Source organism: Ursus americanus, chromosome 21 (genome assembly GCF_024610735.1).
Source record: "Ursus americanus isolate L20-20 chromosome 21, mUrsAme1.1.p, whole genome shotgun sequence".
NCBI classification, from domain to species: Eukaryota; Metazoa; Chordata; class Mammalia; order Carnivora; family Ursidae; genus Ursus; species Ursus americanus.
In genome coordinates this window covers 13,200,353-13,219,669 of record NC_142147.1, presented here as the reverse complement: position 1 = coordinate 13,219,669, position 19,317 = coordinate 13,200,353, and the positions used below count along the sequence as shown (strand labels likewise).

Sequence of the window (19,317 nt, the reverse complement as noted above, 5' to 3'; positions counted from 1 at the left end):
TTCACTGCTTTTTTAAAATATTGCTTCCCAGTTCAGAAATCCCAGGCAGAAGGAATTAAAGAGCTGAGATCCTTGGGTGCAGCTCTCCTCCTTTCCTAACACAGCCAGATTGCACAATCTTTCCATGTTGCAGTTGATACCCACTAATAGACTCTGGCTGGAACACGACATTTATCTCCTTCTCATTTGTACCACACAAATGAAGTTAAAATAATGGCACTTTGTTGGCACAAAGGAAAGCCAGTTCCTAAGTGTCCCACTTTTTCTCCTCTATTCAGTGTTCAGAGTTGATGCAAAATAACAAATGCCCTGGCCCAGTTTGAGAACACGGCCTGGTCGTGTAGTAAAAAGACCAGAATTTGTCCTTCCAGTGAGTGCTTAGTCACGGAACTTCCCATCCTATATGGACAGACCCTTCAAGCATGTCTTGGAGTAACCATCTGTGAGGTCAAACAAGATGGAAGACTGAGCTGGTAACTGGGTGGAAGTTCCCACTGAGGCCCCAAGGGAGGTGGTGGGAACGAGGCTGGATCAGAAGATGGAAGACCCTGCTTGAAGTCCTCTCCAATACCCACTAAGCATGGGAACCAGAGTAAGCCGCTAACCACATCATCACACCATGTCATGGAAAAAGCAGTGGACTTTGAGCCACACAAACTTGGGTTTGAATTCTGACTGGGCATCTTAACAGCTGTGTGAACTTGGCCCAATGTGTCAGGGTTTCTAGATCTTTATCCTCATCTGTAAACTGAAGGGGCTGTTTGGATGCATTCAAAGGAGCCACTTTCTGCTAGTTCATATTGTGATCTCCAAGGATCCACATCCCCATCTGTGAAGTGGGGAGAATGATTCTTGTCAGTTTATTAGCTTGTTGGGAGAGGCAAGGGGACCAGCATGTGGGAGATGCCTGGGAGGTTTTCTGAGTATTAAATGTATTGGGCTTGAGAGTTCTTCCCTAGATTTTCAGCAGCATAACCATTAACATTGCCTTCTTTTATGGTCCCTTTGATAGGCTGCATTTTGTAGGAACCATTATCTTACATTAGCTGCCTTTTTAAGGTCTCTTCATTCCTCAGTGAAGAGGCAATCCAAATTCATCAAATGGAGCCAGCGGAACAGCATTCCACTGGCTACCACAGGGAGGGAGAGGTCCTCTTGTGTTCCATTCCACCTATTCTCTCCTCTTTCACTGCTCAGCCAGCGCATGCCTAAGTAGCCCGGAGAGTAGTCCTGGTCTATGGTACACAGCTCCACAGGAGACTATGAGAAAATGATCCTTATCCTTTAGACACACACACACACACACACACACACACACACACACATATACATAATGTCTGAAGTTGACCAGGTTGTCTGTGGAGACAGTGAAGACCAAAGTTATGCTCCTATGGGAAGGGACCAAGGACTCCTTGCAGGAAGTGTCTAGAACAATTAGGCATGTGGGAAGGAAGGAGACCACCTCAGTGGTCTCCCTCTCTTAGGTTCATATGACTACAGTCATATCCATTTCCTTGTGATCACTCTGGGTGGTGGGAGTCTTATACAGTCTCTGCCCTGCAGAGATGGCCAGGAGGAAGGCAGGAAGGACCCTGCCTCTAAACTTGAGGGAACCATCAGATTGTCTAGCTACGTGTGTGGGGGTGGTGTTTTAAAGGAGGCACAGCGCCCCCCGGAGGCCAGCATGTTAGTTGCAGAAGAGGTCAGAGAAAGCCCCTAGGCTATTGAGGTCCCGCTATGCTCCCTCTTGGATAGTGTCCATTGGAGTCCTTTGAGGCTGTGCTGACTTGAATAGTGTCTTCTAAAACTTCATGTCCACCTGGATCGTCAGAGTGTGACCTTATGTGGAAATGTTTTTGCAAAATGTAATTAGTTAAGATAAGGTCATACTGGATTAGGGTGGGCCCTAATCTCATGACTGGTGTCTTTTAAGAAAAGGGAAATTTGGACAGAGGAAAACATAGAGATGGAGGGAAGAAGACCATGTGAAGACAGTGTCAGAGATTGGAGTGTTGCAGCTATAAACCAAGCAATGGCAACCACCAGAAGCTAGGAAGAGGCAAGGAAGGATTCTTCCCTAGATCCTTCAGAGGGAGCATGGCCCTGTCAACACCTTGATTTTGGACCTCTAGCCTTTAGAAATGTGAGAGAGTAAATTTCTGTTTTAAGCCACCCAGTTTGTGGTGCTTTGTTATGGCAAGTCCTGGGACACTACTATAGAGTCCAAGCTTTGATTCTTCTTGTGACCCTGACTATAGCCTTAACCCATTTTTCTTCCATTCTGTGCTGAACTCTAATTCATTTCATAGGCAGCTCAGATATAAATTTGCCTCCAAACTCCCTCTTCCAGTGGAGAAAGACACCCAGTTGCATATGGACCAGCTGACACTGCCTCATGGCTCTTTGAACATAAATGAAAAGAGGGACTGTCTTGTCTCCACTCTGCTTCCCATTTTACACTCATCCTTGCAGGTTTAGGTAGACTCTCAGGGTTCATATAGACCTTCAAGATCCCTGATCCCCCTGAATGTCTGACTTCTCTCAGCAATATCCACAGCAAAAGGTCACCTTGCCTCCTGCTTGGGCTCTCCTGGGATCTTTGGAATGTCATATTGCTCCTTCTTTCCCCCTTCTTCCTTTCTGCAAGTATTCACTGATTACATGTGTGCCGAGTTCTATGCAGTGAACAAACAGACTCAGTCCCTTCCCCCATAGAGCTTATATTCCAGTGGAGATTTGATGCTGGAAAACTTCTCCTTTGTTGGCTCCTGATCTGCCACCAAAGCAAGCCTGTTCTTGGTCTAGCTAGGTAGGGATTGTGGTGGTGAACCCCACAACATCTCCTTGGTGTCTGGGCCATCTTGTTTTCACATCTAGACTGATGCAGGTGTCAGGCAAGGAAAAGACTTGAAATGGCATCATCCTCCCCTCCGGTCATTTCAAATTGCTATAATTGTCCTAAAATCCATTTTACAAGACAATTGGTGTTTAAAACACTGTAACGACAAGAGATTGGCAACTTCCATGTTTTATTTATCCCCAAATCAAATTAAATATCTGATATGTGTACTGGAGGGAATCATTATTTTTATTATGTGGCACACACATTGTCATATAATTTTAGGTTTTATTAGCACACATGTATTTTTAAAAAGGTGATATACATGATGTAAATTATACAGTATGGTCTACTAATTAAAATGGATGGTTGCAATATACTATATATTTTATTGTATAACAGTTAAAATATTTGGCAAATTTATCAAGTTCATTGAACAATCTGATGACATTTCATGGACGTTTAGAGCTGGCAGGAACTTTAGTAATTAACTAGGCTTCTCTCATTTTTATGACAGAGGAAACCAAAGTAGAAAGAGCTAAACTAACTTGTTACACAAATAGAAATTGATTGGCAACTCAAACTCAGATCTCTGGGCGTCTTCCCAGTAGCCTAGTGAGATGGATTCCACTTTGTAAATGAAGATGCTGAAGCTCTTGAGAGGTGAGGGCTTAACTGGTTGGCCAGGATCATATGGCTGATATTTCTATGTAATATGTGAAGTGGACCATGCTTTGAGACACCTTAACAGCTGAATAGAGACTAACACGTGTTTTCTTTTTTACTTTAAAGTGCTATGATGGTTTGGTCGTCTATTGATGAGTAAGGGCATAATAGAACTCAGTGGAGAGGGGGCCAAGCTGGCTCTGAGGGGCCTTCTCCCCACTGCCTGACGTGGTCAAGATGGGTCATTCATCTGCTCTCAACAGGATGGACCATGTGCTCAGAGAAACTCTCAGGGTTAATGGATCGCTTAGCAGGAGACTATGGGGGACCCAAGCCAAGTAGGCAGCTGGCTCAGGGAAGCCCTCTTCATGAAGGAGGCCCTAGAGCATTATGAGGAATTCCATTTGTATCTTGCTCCTGGTCCCAAAACCAGTTGCCAGGGCTTTGTCCCAAGACCTCTGCTCCAGGGACACAAAATTGTGCCTCCTCCCAGCCTCTGGTTTGGCTCCCTCAAGCCTCTGATCCAGGCTGGTGATCATACAGGCTTGCCAGAACAGCCACTGGGAGGGTTGAAATGGGGGTGAGCTCGTGGAAAGTTTGCTACTTACCATCAGTGAGGTGGTGAGATGAATTATATTTGGAGAAAGAGCTAACACCAATCCATTCACTTATTTGATTCATCCATTCAACAAATGTTTACTGAATGTTTGCCATATACCATTCATGCTTCAGGATGCTACTAGATAACTGCAGTGACAAGGTCCCTGGTCTCATGGAGCTTCCCTTCTAAAAGAGGAGACAGAAAATAAGCAAACATCTTTATGTACACTATGTTATCACAGAGTGGTGGATGCTATGAAGAAAAACAAAGTACAGTGAAAGTATAGACAATAACTAGATGTGCAGTTTTAGGTGGGATGTTCAGACATCTTTGAAGAGGGCACAACCAGACAGAGAACTGAATCAAGTGAGAAAACAAACTGTAGGTATATTTGGGGGGATGGCATCCTAGGCGTAAAGAACTGAAGGTGCAAAGACGCTGAGAGAGAAGATGCTGGCTGTGCCAAGGAAGAACACAGACATACATGGGGCTGGAGAGAAGTAAGCTGGAAGAGAGGCAGTAGGAGAGGGGGCAGAAGCACGCCCTTATTGTGAATAAGATGGGGAGCCATTGGAGGATTTTAAGCAGATTCTCTGGCTGTTGCATGGAAAAGAGATCTCTGGGGGCAAGATGAGAAATGGAGTATCAGCCTAGGAGGCTCTGAAGGCATCCTCTGAGCTAGTGGCTGCATGAGTAGAAGTAGTTGTAAGATATTTGGGGGATCTTGTTTTGTGTGAAGGTATAAAAACATTTTCCCAGGGCACCTGGGTGGCAAAGTCGTTAAGTGTCTGCCTTTGGCTCAGGGCGTGATCCCAGCTTTCTGGAATCGAGCCCCACATCAGGCTCCTTCGTTAGGAACCTGCTTCTTCCTCTCCCACTCCCCCTGCTTGTGTTCCCTCTCTTGCTGGCTGTCTCTGTCAAATTAAATAAAATCTTAAAAAAAAAATTTTCCCTGCCCTATCCTGACAGCTTCCTTCCAATAGTTTTTGACATCCACCTCTTCCCTGAAGCCTCCCTGGATTGGGCAGGAGAGAATCAATGGTTTCCAACTCCCTATGCTCCCTTTGTTCTTCCTCATGGTGGGAGGAAGGAGTACCAGGCAAAGTGTTAGAAAATCTTAACTCTGTTCCAGCCCTTTTATACCTAACCCATGAACTTGGGCACATCACTCACCATTTCACCTTCATTTCAGCACTCTTAAAATTAGTCTTATCTTCTCTTTGTTTCCTACTGTGTGGGATAGTTGTTAGTGTCAAAGGAGCTAATGTGAGCATAAGAATTTTATACACAATTAAGAAGTAAGCACCTGAAAAGGACTACAGTACTTTGTGTATTTTATCTTTACCCTGGCTATTCAGAAATAACCTTATCTAATGCTAACTGCGTGGTGAAAATACTTACAAGTTATAATTTCGGTGAAGCAAACTAATCAGAGTTAACTAGTTAAACAGAGTCTTTCAGGAACATGGAGATAGGAAAAAGTGTGTTCATGGGAGTTTGGTGGGTTTTCTTTAAGTTTTAGAGAATTCAACCCCAACTCCCCAGAACCTCCCTATCTCTGGGGGTAGATGGAATCAGTGGTGTTCAGAACAATGGTCTGCACCACCCATGTCTTCCGTTGTCAAACCAGGATTCCTTTATAGTCCCTGAGCTCTGCTAAGTGAGGAAGGAAAGGGATGTTGACTTTATTTTATAGTTTCAGTAAAGCTTGGAAAGGAAAAGGACTTCAGGTCACCCCCCACATTAGAACTTGTTATTTGTCCATAATTCTCCCTTCTCTGTGTCCTGGCCATGGCTTCTGCATGGTCCTGGTGTGCTTCCCCATCCCTTCAATGTGGGGCTTGGTCATGTGACTCACTTTGGTCAATGAGATGTGGATGGATTGTTATACAGGTTTCAAGCTGAGACTTTGAGAGACATGGTGAGTTTCTGCCAGCCCTCTTGGAGCTTCTGCTCTACATTTTGAGAAGAACATGCCCTAGCCCTGTGGGAAGACACACAGAGCAGATCTGAAACATCCCAAAGTCTGGGTCTGGTTTAGTTTATTGAGCCCAGCTAAGCCTACCTGAGAATAGCCAAGTATAGTTGACCTATGAGTAGAAAATAAATGCTTATTTTCATAACCTGGTAAGCTTTGTGGGATTGTTTGATACACAGCATTATTATAGCAAAATCTGACTCTTACCTTCGGAGATGACAGAAAACTTGTTAACCACATTAGCCTGTTCTCGGGCTATTTTGATTCCTTGAGGTTACTCTAAGCTATGTGAGAAGCTTCTCAGGCTTCTGTGGCTTTACCTTATTTACTCACATCAATGGACCTTACCAGGTAGAATAGTTTTAAAGAGCAGACTCCACGCCTGTTCGCCTATTCCCAGGACAGCACCTCAACCAGAATCAGGCCCATGTTGATACCAAAATAAGAGCTTTAAAGTTAAGATGACTAACAGAACCTTTTGAGATGGAAGGCCAGACTGCTGCTATATATCAGGCCCTTATGGCTTCAAACAAGAAATAGATCAAGGCAGTCTAATAAAGAAAGACCACAGAAAATCATCTACAACTGCAATGTCACCTTGATGTTTGACGAGTGACTCTGATCAAAAGCTTTGAGACTGGGTGGATCAGGAAATAAGTTTTCTCTTGTCAGCAATTGCCATCAGCTATTGGTTTAAACAATAAGATTTGAATCTCCAGTCTCTGTATGTCTAGCTGTGCCTACTTGATAGATAGATGAATGAATCTTAGTGGGTCCTCTAACTTATTGGTACTGGAAAGCTTCCCAGAGGACTGGCAGTGCGGGGAGAATATAATGTGGCAGCCTGAAGGCATCAGAGATCCCTGGACCAGAGTCACCTTAGAATTCTCTGGTCTCCAGGACAACCGAGTCATAAATCCGGGGCATCTCAGAGCTGGAAGGGGCTTAAAGATCATCTGCCAACTCCCTGTCCTGATGCTTGAAATACTGAAAAACATCTCGGAGAAGTAGTTGTCCAGTGCAGTGAGAAAAACATATTCCTTTTCAAGGCTACATATATCATGTTTAGATAACTCTGTGTAATGGAATGAATGTTTGTGTCCCTCTGAAATTCATATTAAAGCCCTAATCCCTAGTGTGGTATTTGGAGATGGGGCCTTTGGGAGGTAATTAGGTTTAAATGAGGTCATGAGGGTGGGGCCCTCATGATGGGATTAGTAGCTGTATAAGAAGAGACAGGAGAGATCTTGCTCCCTCTCTTCTGTTCTCCACCATGTGAGGACACAGTGAGAAGATGGCCGTCTGCAAATGGGGACATGGGCTCTCGCCAGACAGAAGATCTGTCAGCACCTTGATCTTGGGCTTCCCAGCTTCCAGAACTGTAAAAAATAAATGTTTTTTGTCTAATCCACTCAGTCTAGGTAATTCGTTATAGCAGCCCAAATGGACAAAGATACTCCAGTTCTCAAACAGTTTTCTCTTCTGCCGAGCTGATCTCTTTCTTTCTTATTCTCTTTGGCTCATTCTCTTCATGTTTTTGAAGGTTTAGAACTGAGTCAGCAAACTTTTTCTGTAGAAGGGCTAATCATAAATATTGTAGGCTTTGTGGGCCATTTGGTCTCTGTCACCTTGCCATTGTAGCAAAGCGAAAGCTGTCATCAACAATACGTAAATGAGAGGGCATGGCTGTGTCCCAATGAAACTCTATTTAGAGACACAGACATTTGAATTTCATTAGATTTTTACCTTGCACAAAGTATTACTCTTCTTTTGATTTTTTCCCCCCAACCACTTAAGAATGTAAAAATCATTCTTATCTTGTGGGCTGTACAAAAACAGGTAGGGGCTGATTTGGTCTGCAGGCTGTCATTCGCTGGCCCCTAGCAAAGCTGCTTCCTCTTCTTCAAGACAGCCTTGCAATTATGAATCATTTCTACTCCATCCTGGACACTCATCAAATAAGTACTGAGCACTCACTATGGGCTAGGGAGCAAGTTTGCATCAGCTGCTGGAGACATGAATCTGAAAATGGCGTGGTCCCCACCCCAAGGAGACTGGGCGGAGGCACTTTCTAATTTGACCTTCAGATTAGCCCTTGTGGCACATGCTGTTATCATACAGAAGGGAAAATCAAGGCCAGAGAGGACAAATAATTTGCCTAAGGTCTAAGAAGTGACATAGCCTGGATGGGGAACCCAGGCAGTCCAGATTCAGTGTCTGCCCTGCTGTGGCATCTCTGTATGGAAATTGAGACAGTAAGCTATATTTTATATATCTCTTCTGGGCTGAGCACTTTGCTCCTCATGTCTCACTTAATCCAAACCATGTCCTAGGAGGTGAACATTAGAATTCGAATTTTACAGATGAGACTCCCACAAGGCAGTGACTTGCCCAAGGCCCTAACAGCCTTGAGGATTCCCCACATCCTGTCTGGCTGGCTGTTCTTAGCCCCAGACCAAGGAATATGAGAGAAGGGGACTCAGAGCTGCCTTCATAACATGTATAGCCTGGGCAGAAGACAGATCTACCTGACCCACCGTTCACTTTTGACACTTAGGACCCCTCGCTACGGTGTGGAGGACAAAGTGTACTCATTTCCATGACTACATTCTATGCAGAGACTGGAAAAAAACTGGGGGCTGGTGCCTGATGGGTAGATGCTGGGATTTAAAAAGAAGGAGGAGGCGTTCTCAAAGAGGTATGGACTCTGGCTACTTAAAGTGTGGTCCGCAAATGAGCAGCACTGACACTGTCCAGGTGCACTATCTTCTGAAGGGTCATCCCCTGCAATGTGACTGTCATTCCCGGGCATCGAGCTCTTCCTTGGGGACCATTGGCCATGCCGAGCTGAACTTGCTCCTTCCCCATCAGCAAGCGCAGGGAGCTCACATCAGACTGGTGGACGCCTGGGTTCCATGCAGCTTTCTCCCTCACTTGCCCTGTGACTTGGGGCAAGTTCTAAGCCCTCTCTGGGCCTTAGTTTGTTTCTCTTCTGTAAAATGCCCAGATCAGTTGTTTTCAATCCTGACTGCCCTCTGTTATCCCCTGGGAAGTTTTTAAATAATTCTGATGTCCAGGGCCTACAGCCAGAGACTCTGATTTAACAGGTACTGGGTGAGGCCCAGGAGTGGGTGCTATTTAAAGCTTTCCAGGCCAAACACACACACACACACACACACACACACACACACACACACACACACATCCCAGGCCATTATATTGTATAGCCAGTGATAAGAACCAAGAAGCCAGACCCCTGCTTCTCAAACATCGGATGCATCATCATTACCTGGGTGCTCCTTAAGAATTCAGGTGCCCAGGCCCACCCAGCACTTGGGAGTCAGAATTTCCCAGTGGGGGGCCCCAGGGCTGGGTGTGAGTGTGTTTAACAAGCTCCCAAGGTGATGCTGACACACAGCAAAGCCTGAGAGCTCCTGGAATCAATGGCCTCTGAGGTCTCTTTCAGCTCCAAATCCAAGGTTCCCCAAGTCAGTGATTCTGTTTTTTCTCCCTGTGCCGGCGTCGCCTGTCGGCAGTGAGCAGAGGCGTCATCAGCTTGTAAGCAAAGCTCCAGTGCCCCCTGAGAATGCAGCCAGCTGGCAACAGTGGAGAAAAGCGATAAACACATTTGGCTTCTCTTTATCAGCCCTGCCACGTACGTGATGTGCAGGAGGACAGGGTCTCTGTGGCAAGGCCATCTGAGGCCTCGGGTTAGGACCAAGGGCAGGCCTGGGCCCTGCTCTGTTTGCCTGCTCCCTGCTTTGGCCCCGAGGTGGGTACTAGTCACAGGCTGCTACTGCCTACACGCCAGCCCCAAATCCACTTGAAAGAGAAAGATGAGCCTGAGAGCAGATGCAAATTTTCCCCACCCTACTTTGTCTTTCTGGGTCAGCCCCCTTGGGAGGCTAGATCAATACCTTGACTCCCCCGGAGGATCCAGGCTTGGAATAAGGAACCCAGAGCCAGGCTTCAAACAGGCTCTGCGGCTGGGCTCTGACCTTGCCCTGGCTCAGGGAGGCCATCCTGGAGTCTCCATTCCTCTACGCAGCATGTGGCGATTTAATGGCAGTGAAATTTATTGTGGGTAATGGAGTGTCAAGCTCCTTATTGCTAATGGATGATTTCAAATGTGGAGAAGGATTTATTAAATAAGTCAAGCATACGCCTCCAAGAGACGATTACTGTGAGTGAAAACAATTATATAGTTAAACAAGGAAGAAAGAAATTTTAAATACATCTTTAAAGTTCTCTCAATCGGTTTAAATGCGTGATTTTAGAAGGTGGGGGGGATTAGTTTCAGCAAATTACTCATCAAGGTTTTTTTTTTTTTTTTTTTCTGTTTAATTCTACAGAAGCCAATTGCTGCCATTTGGTTGTATTTGGCTGCCATTTAAAGATGTTACTGATTGGTGTTTGGAGAGGGGGGGAAAGAAGCTAAGGGAGTGGAACCTAGTTTGGTAACTTCTTGCAGTTGCCAGGTTTCAATTTCCTTGGTGCATAAGTGGGCTCACCCTGGAATGGAAGGAAGTCAGAGAGGCAGCAGGAACTGTCATGCAAAGAGAAGGATCAGGGATGTCTTCCCGTTACTAAACAATGGTCCCGAGCCTTAGAGCTGGAAGGCCTTTGGAGGACCTTGGTCAATTTCACTGTGCAGATGGAGTAGCTGAGGCCCAGAGAGGGACAGTGACTTGGCAAAGATCACACAGCTCGTAGGCTGCAAGGCTAAAAGCCAGAGTTCCCCATTGGTCTGTCTGTGTAATGGGATCATAGGGCCATCTGGAAGTAGGAGGGAAAGTGCTGTGGGAAATATATACGTTTAGTACCTGGAAGGGGCTACTATAGGGGAAGGATTGGCTATGGACCTCTGTGGTGGTTCATTTTGGTGAAGGGCCCACCCTCAGCTGTTTCAGACATTCTGCTGCCAGGGCCACAGCTGGCTGAGGTCCCTGGGCTCATCTCTCCCGCTGAGCTGAGGAGAGGCACAGGCAGCCACAGCCCCCTGACATTTTCTTCGAGATGGTGACAGCTGGTGGGACTTTTGACTAAAGGCATAAAGAGCAAGCAGGCAAAAAAAGTTACTGTGTTAAAAAGTGGTTTAAAAATGTGCAACGCCATCTGTTTGGCCACGGTGGCTTTTTGAGGTGTGTGTAGGGGAACAGAAACCTGCCCCTCTCCCACTGCTGGGCCTTTCCATGGTCAGGGCTCACGATGAGAAACTGGATCAAGTCTGCAAGTTTTGTTTTCCACGCTCCCTTCTGTTCCTGGTGCGGGTCCTCAGTTCTGCTTCCTGAAAAGACATTTTCTTAATTTCCCCAGATGCTAATGAAGTCCACCCTTTGCCAAAGCCCTAAACATGGGACTCAAAAGGCAGGTTTCTGGTCTTGGCCTTTTGCTGTCCGAGTCTGGTCCTAGTGCAGAGAAATGGGATTTTAAGAGACAGACATTTAAGCTCTGCCCCACCTTGCAATTTTGCAGTCTGTATTTACGCGGGTTTTCCTTCATATCCTAAAGTTTTATACTTTTCCCTGCTGATATTTCTTATTAAGTTTGTCTGAAGTATTTTTCAGGCTGCTTTCTCCTTTTGTGAATAGGGTTATAAAATGTATATTCTAGTTAGTTACTGTTGTGTAATACGAAAGTTACTAATTTTGTGCATGGATTTTTTTATGTCACCTTGATGACTTCGTATTTGATTATAATTGCCCCTTGGTTTCTGTGGATTTTCTAGGTAAATGGTTATATGGATGGCAGATAGTTTCGTCTCTGTTCAGTGCTACGTTTCTTATTTCCTTCTCTTGTCTTTCTCCATGGGCAAGCCCGCAGTACAGTATTGAAAAGTAGCAGTGGTCATGGGCATCCTTGCTTTGATCCTGACTATAATGGGATTGTTTCTGGTAATTTACCATTAATTATGGTGTGTGCTGTGGGTCTATAGTAGAACACATTACCAAGTCAAGTTGGGATTTTTTTAAAAAATCAGAAATGGGTACTGAATTTTATTAAATTTTAACATCATTGAGATGATCTGTTGAAAGGATTTCAGTCAAGTCAGAAACATAGATGGTGTTCAGATGTTGAACCATTCTTATATTTCTGCTCATAATGCAGTACTGGTTTTGATTTCTAATACTTTGCTTAGGATTTTTGTATCTTTGCTCATAAATGATATTGGCTTATGGTTTTTTTTTCCTTTTGTCTGTGTTTTCCTTAAATTTCATTGTTTTTATTTTTTCATTTTTAATTTTTAAAAAATTTTTTATTATGTTATGTTAGTCACTGTACAGTACATCCTTAGTTTTTGATGTAGTGTTCCATGATTCATTGTTTGCGTATAATACCCAGTTTTTATTTTTTTATCTTGAAAAGCTTACTTTGCTTTTACTGTTTTTTCTTTTTTCTGAGAACTTCAAGACTAAGTATTCCTGAGTTAGGTGTGTGCCTCAGATTTTTGGTATAGGAACTCTCCTTGTCATTAATTTCTAAATAGTAATATTAATTTCCCTTTTAACCTAAGAACTATTTAAAAGATATTAAACATTTCCAGATGCATAGGATTTTTTGGCCTTTTTATTTTTTATTAATTTTGAATTTTATTGCATTTTGGCCTAGAAGTAACCTGTTTGACTTCTTTGTTATGAGATTTGTTAAGATTTCTTTTATGACCTGATACATAAGTTATTTTTTTAATGTTCTGTGTGTGACAGAAAATAATGAGCCGTCTTTTATTAACATATATATCTATTAAATCACATTTTAAAATTATAGTATATATAATTGTACTTGATATACAGCTACTTGACTTGGTGGTTTCTGAAAACTAAATAACAAAGCCTCTTACCATGATTGTGAATCATTACTTCTCCTTGCTCATCTTTTAATTTCTGCTTTATGTATTGCAGCTATGTTATTGAGTGCATAAAAGTTTATGGGTGATATGTCTTTTCTGTAGAACTTACAGTTTATCTATGTGAGATGTCTCTTACCCCGGTCCCTTTCATTGTTCTTTGCCTTGATTTTTATTTTTTTGATATTATTACTACTCTGCCCACATTGTTTTTTTTAGTATTTGCATGGCATAGCTATTTCCACTCTCTTATTTTTAACCTCCACTTATCATTTAGCATTCGTGTAGGTTAGAAGCAGCATAAACTGCGCTTTTATTTTTTAAACCTAATTTAAGAGTCTCTTTTATCCAATAAGGATTTAAACCACTCATACTTATTGATATTACTGATATAATTGGACTTACTCCTGTCATATTTTTTAAACTTAAAAATTCTTGCTTTTTTCTCTTTTATGTGGTTTTTTGGGGGGGGTTATTGAATGACTTTGTGTTTTATCTTCCTACTCTAATGGTTTGAAGTTACTCATTTTATTTCCATACTTCCAATCAATTGTAATAGATCAGTGCATTTTTTTTTTTAAGATTTTATTTATTTATTTGACAGAGATAGAGACAGCCAGCGAGAGAGGGAACACAAACAGGGGGAGTGGGAGAGGAAGAAGCAGGCTCCTAGCGGAGGAGCCCGATGTGGGGCTCGATCCCAGAACGCTGGGATCACGCCCTGAGCCGAAGGCAGACGCTTAACTACTGTGCCACCCAGGCACCCCTGGATCAGTGCATTTTTAAGAGACATACTGAAGTCTGGAAATCAATCACTACCTAGGTCCTGCCTTTTACTATTTTTCACTACTTGATTTCTCTTACTACTCTTTCTTTTCTCCTTCCTAACACTTAATCATGTTGATATGATTTGGGATTTTAGTTACAAAATATTAATGATTTTGTTTAAATATAATCATGTGTTTCAATTAGTAAAATTTTAATTTCTTTACTGTTTTTTGTTTTGTTTTGTTGTTTTTGGGGTTTTTTTGTTTGTTTTTGTTTTGGTTCGGTTTGGTTTTTTGATCAACATTATGTCTTACAGCCCATGTTTTTCTCTTTGATTCCTCTTTTCATTTTATATGGTTCCATCCTGTCAAAGAATTCTTTCTGATATGTTTGACAATATCTTTATTTTCCCCTTTCACTTCAAAGATAGTTTTACTGGGCATGGAACAAATTCTAGGTTAAAAATAAATTACTTCAGATATCTGAGATTATTACTGTTTTGTCGCCTGTTGTCTTCAATGGTCCCAGTATGAATTTTGATGATACTTGAGTCTCATTTCTTTGCAAGGAATCAGTTCTTTCTGTATGGAGGAATTTTCTCTTTGTAAAATTTTCCACATGATACCTAAATGTAGATCTTTTTAAATTTAACTTGCTCAGCATTTGATGGACATTTTAAATCTGGACACTTTCATGTTTTTTTCAGGAGTTTTTCCCCCCACGTCTTAGTTGAGTGTTTCTTTCCCATTCTCACTATTCCCTCTTTCTAGACTCCTATTAGATGGATTTTTGTCACTGATTCATTCTCCATTTCCCTTAACTTAATCCCTCTCTTTCATCTCTGTCACTTTCTGTGCTTTGCTCTTGGGGAAGACCTTGGTTCAATCTCCTACTTTACTAATTTGCTCTTTAGTTGTATCTCTTCTGATACTCAACCCACATATTATATTGAGGCTTTTACGTCACTATGCAAATTTGTCATTTGTAAGACCTCTAGTTGATTCTCTTGTATGTATACCATACCCCCGACAATGAAAACACTACTTAGACCTTTCTAAAGGAATTTTTATTTGTTCTGTTGATTTTTCCCATGGGCTTTAGTTCTTCAGGTTGTTAAATTTAGTTCTTCATGTTAAATTTAGCTCCTCAGATGGTTAGATTTGGTACTTTTCCTTTGTGGTGTTGATTTTTTCCAGGACCAATCACCCTATCAATCATCCTTGGGCCCTCCTGCTGACTTCGGTGCCCAGAGCTGCTTCCTCCAACTCCTTTGCAGCACTTCATTCCTTTGTGCAACTGGGATGTGCTTTTCTTCTTCAGTCTTCCCTCTCTGTCTTACTCTTTTCAGGGAGTTTTGATAATTTCTGGTCTACTGGGAGCACCTTTTCTTTTGTTCCAACACTGTTACGGATTTTTATTATTCTTTCTTGTTATATTATTATATATTATTTATTTATATTTTATTTATATTGTTGTCGTCGGCTATTGTTATTATTATTATTATCGTCTCTTTACTGTTTTTTGCAGGAGCCTAGGGTAAGAAGAATGTAGAGATTCTGCATAGTTCATAATTATTACCTAATCTCCTGAGCTATTTTATTTTATTTTGTTTTATTTATTTTTTTAAGTAGGCTCCACACCCAGCATGGAGCGCAATGTGGGGCTTGACCCTGAGATCGAGACCTGAGCTGAGATCAAGACCTGTGCTGAGATCAAGAGTCGGAAGTTTAACGGACTGAGCTACCCACACATCCCTCTCCTGAAGGATGCCTATGTTTTAAATCAAGAATCCAAAGGTAAAGGTGAGTTGTGCGACTAGATTTAACCAGGGCTGGGTCTGCCCTTTGGGTCTAGCTGACAGCTACTGACAAGGTTAGGGGCCACAGTGGCATTCTTCCACCAGGAAATTCCCTCTGTGTTTGTGTCCATTGTTAGGATGTTTTCCTGCCTCGCCTCTGGCTGGAAAACCTGTGAAGTCAGACAGAGTTTCCATTTGCCGGCCAGCCATGAATTATGAGTGTGGGGGAAGGACTGGACTGGAAGATGCTAGCCTTCCTTGTGTCTGGCTCGAGGGAATATGGTGGACATTGTGCTGCACCGCCCAGATTCCCCTTCCGGAATAAAGAACCTATTCCCCTTGCTGCTGGCCACGTCTCTGGAAGACAGAGGTCAGCTGTCAGCCCTTTAGGGAATGCCTTAGATAAAGACAGTAACTTTGCCTCAGGTCACATCTTTCCATGGGAAGCTAGCCGTCCTGTTGCCCAGCCTTCTTGCCCCAACTCAGGCGGTTCTGAAGGATCATCTCATCTTCAGAACTCCCCACACTTCCATCCCCATACTGCATCACAGCTTGGTGTCCCCCCGTGCCCAGTCTGCCTTCTTCCCTTCATCCCATGGGTGTTGATCTCCATGGCACCTCATAAACCTCCTGCACGCTAAACTTCACGTCAGAGTCTGCTTCCTGGGGATCCCGACCTAGGACCAAGAATTTACTGGAAATTACTACATCTATCGGAGAAAGCAGATGTTTGGCTACAGAAACCCTTTAACCTGCCCAGGGCTTAGGTAGATGAGTCATGTCAGGAAAAATACAGGCAATCAGAAAGCAAAGGAAGCAACTGCCTCTGAAGCTGCCTGATCCCCCCTCCCCGCCCCAGACCTGTTCCTTCTGCAACTTGCCCCAACGCAGAAAATGGTGATTCCATCTTTCCAGTTGCTCAGGATGAAACCCTTGGGTTCTTTTCTGACTTCCGTCTCTACCACCACATGCACAACCCATCAGGGAACTCTCTCTGCTTTACCATCACATCTGATCCCAAATCTGACTCTTCCTTCCCACCTGGGATGCCAGGTCACCACTACTTTGGATTACTGCATTGCCTCCCAGAGTTACCCTCAACTTCCGTCCTTTGCCTCTGCAGTTAGTTCTCAACTCAACAGCCAAAGGGATTTTTTTTTTTTCTGAGAGAGAGAGAGAGAAGGGGAGAGAGAGAGAAAGCATGAGCAGGGGAAGGGCAGAGGAAGAGGGAGAAGCAGACTCCCTACTGAGTGGGAAGCCAGATGTGGGGCTCCATCCCAGGACCCTGAAATCATGACCCGAGCCAAAGGCAGACGCTTAACAGACTGAGCCACCCAGGTGCCCCCCCCCACACACAAAGGGATCTTTTAAACCAAAGTCCAATTATGTGTTTCCTTGACTCAAAGTCTTCCGGTGCTTTCTGTTTTATTTGAAGCAAAACCCTAAGTCCTTCCATCGTCCGTCGCAGGGTTTACCAGAGAAACAGAATCAATAGGATCCAGATAGATTCAGATATGGATATAAAGAGGAGATTTATTATAAGAATTGGCTCATGTGGTTATGGAAGCCAAGAAGTTCATAATCTGCCATGTGCAAGCTGGAGACCCAGGAAAGCCCATAGTATAATTTAGTCTAAAGCTGAAGACCTGAGGACAGGGGACCACTGGTGTTAAGTCCTCAAGGCCTGAGAACTGGGAGCTCTGATGTGCCAGTTCACTGTCTGAGAGCAGGAAAAGATGGCCATCCCAGCTCAAGAACAGAGAGAGGAAATTCACCCTTACTTCATCATGTTGTTCTGTTTGGGCCTCCGTGGATTGGATGATGCCCACCCACACTGGTGATGGCAGGTCTTTTTTGCCTAGTCTACTGAATCAAATGCTAATCTCTTCCAGAAACACTTTCATAGAAACACTCAGAAATAGCCTTTTGCCAGCTATCTGGGTATTCCTTAGCCCAGACAAACTGACACACAAAATTCATTGTCACAGCCCTCAAGGCCTTTTATGACCTGGCCCTACCCCCACACTGTCTTGCCGCCCTTTTCAACCACACTTCCCCTGTGCGCCCTGCTCTGTGCCAAGCCTGTCCCTGACTCAGGGCCTTTGCACTTGCAGTCTCCTCTGCTAGAAAGGCCCAGATATTTTTTTCGCGGCTCCCTGCTTACTTCTTTCACCCCCCTGATTGTCTTAGCCTGTTCAGGCTGCTGTAGCTTAGGAGCAACAAAAATTTATTTGTCACAGTTGTGGAGGCTGGAAGTCTGAGATCAGGGTGCCAGCCTGGTCAGGTGAGGGCCCTCTTTCAGGTTGTAGGCTTGTTGTCTTCCTTACGTGGCAGAAGGGCAAGGGAGCTCTGCAGGGCCTCCGAGTACTTCCCAAAGGCCACACCTCCTAATACCATCATTTTGAGGTTTAGGGTTTCAACATATGAATTTGGTGGTTGGGGGGTGGTGGTGGGAGGCACAGAAATAATCAGACCATAGCACTGATCAAATGTCTTCTTCTCTGTGAGACTTTCCTTAACCACCCGTATACAGCCCCAACTTACCCTAACCATCCCCCTTGTCCTGCTTGTTTTCCCCATAGCACTTGTTGCCATATGATTAATTCACTTGTTTACTTATTTATCATCTATCCCTTCCCTCAATAGAATAGAAGCTTCATGAGAGGTGTTTGTTCACTTCTTTTTCCCTGACACCTACAACAGTGCTTGGCACAGAATACTTGTTGAATAAATGAAATCTTAATTACCTGGCTGTTTGGAGATGTCTCAAGTGGGAAAACAGCATAAGCACAAATCGTACTCCTTGTGCTGCTGCTTACTTGTCTCATGACCTTCCATAAGCCCTGTCTCCTCTCTGAAAGCTGGGGGAGGGCAGGATAAGAGGGTCATCCAGAGTCCCTTCCCCGTCTGATCTTTTCTAAAGTTGTGATTCGTTTAAAGAAAACAACCAGCTGTGGCAAAGAAGAGGTCAAGCTCCTCTCATGTGGTTTTTCTCACTTGGAGATGGGGAGAGGGGGCATTGAGAAAGTTGGGGTCCAGGCCATGGTACGTGCTGTGTAGTTGGAGATAGTTGTTCGATGTTTTATTTTTTCCCGATTTACATTTTCTCCTTCCCTACCTCCCCCTCCCCATGGAGATATTACTGCAGCCATGTTTCTATTGCTTGAGTGAACTCAACATGAAGCCTGGCTCCAGCTTCTCCAGGATCCCTCTCTGTGTCACTCCACCTGAGGGACTAGCTCCAGGGTGCTTGACTCCTGTTCTTTCTATTTAACCTTCCTGCCCTCCCCTGCCCTACACGTGTGTCCTGTGACTTGTTTCGGCTTCATGTTGGGCAGAGTATATGTCCTTGCCTTTTGCTCTGGTCGATGGGATGTAAGCAGATGTGGCACCATCAGTGGCTTGAAATAAGCTCGGGCTATGGACTGGTCTTTCTGAGCTTCTTCCATCAACATTAGAGAAACATGCCCGGGTTAGCGCAGTGGTCCAGGAAGTATTGAGGGATACCTAGAGCAGACCTGAACCAAACCCAAGGCTGAGACCAAACTCAGCTGAGCAGAGATCAACCAAGAGAGGTCAGTAGAGTTGCCCCAGCCAACCCACACGTGCATGAATGAGCATAAATTATTGTTGTAAATCACCGAGTAGTGGGGTGCTTTGTTACATGGCAAAATTGTGGCCATAGCTGACTGATACCAGTCTTCAGAAAACCCAGCCCAGCATACTCACTCTTCCAGAAAACATGCCCTCAATCCAGACTTGGCCAACAGCAAGAATTTCAGGTCTGTTCTAAGTCGGTGGGGTTACTGGTTTGTGGGGACTT

General features: G+C 43.9%; 1 long non-coding RNA gene across 1 annotated transcript in view; it reads left to right on the top strand.

Annotated features, from left to right (window-relative positions):
* Positions 1 to 15,494, top strand: part of LOC148108222 (uncharacterized) — a 189,039-nt gene extending 173,545 nt beyond the window's left edge. Inside the window, exon 3 of the long non-coding RNA XR_015720847.1 lies at positions 15,328 to 15,494. This is a non-coding gene — a long non-coding RNA (uncharacterized LOC148108222). The remainder of the gene's footprint in view (positions 1 to 15,327) is intronic.
* Positions 15,495 to 19,317: the final 3,823 nt, after the last annotated feature.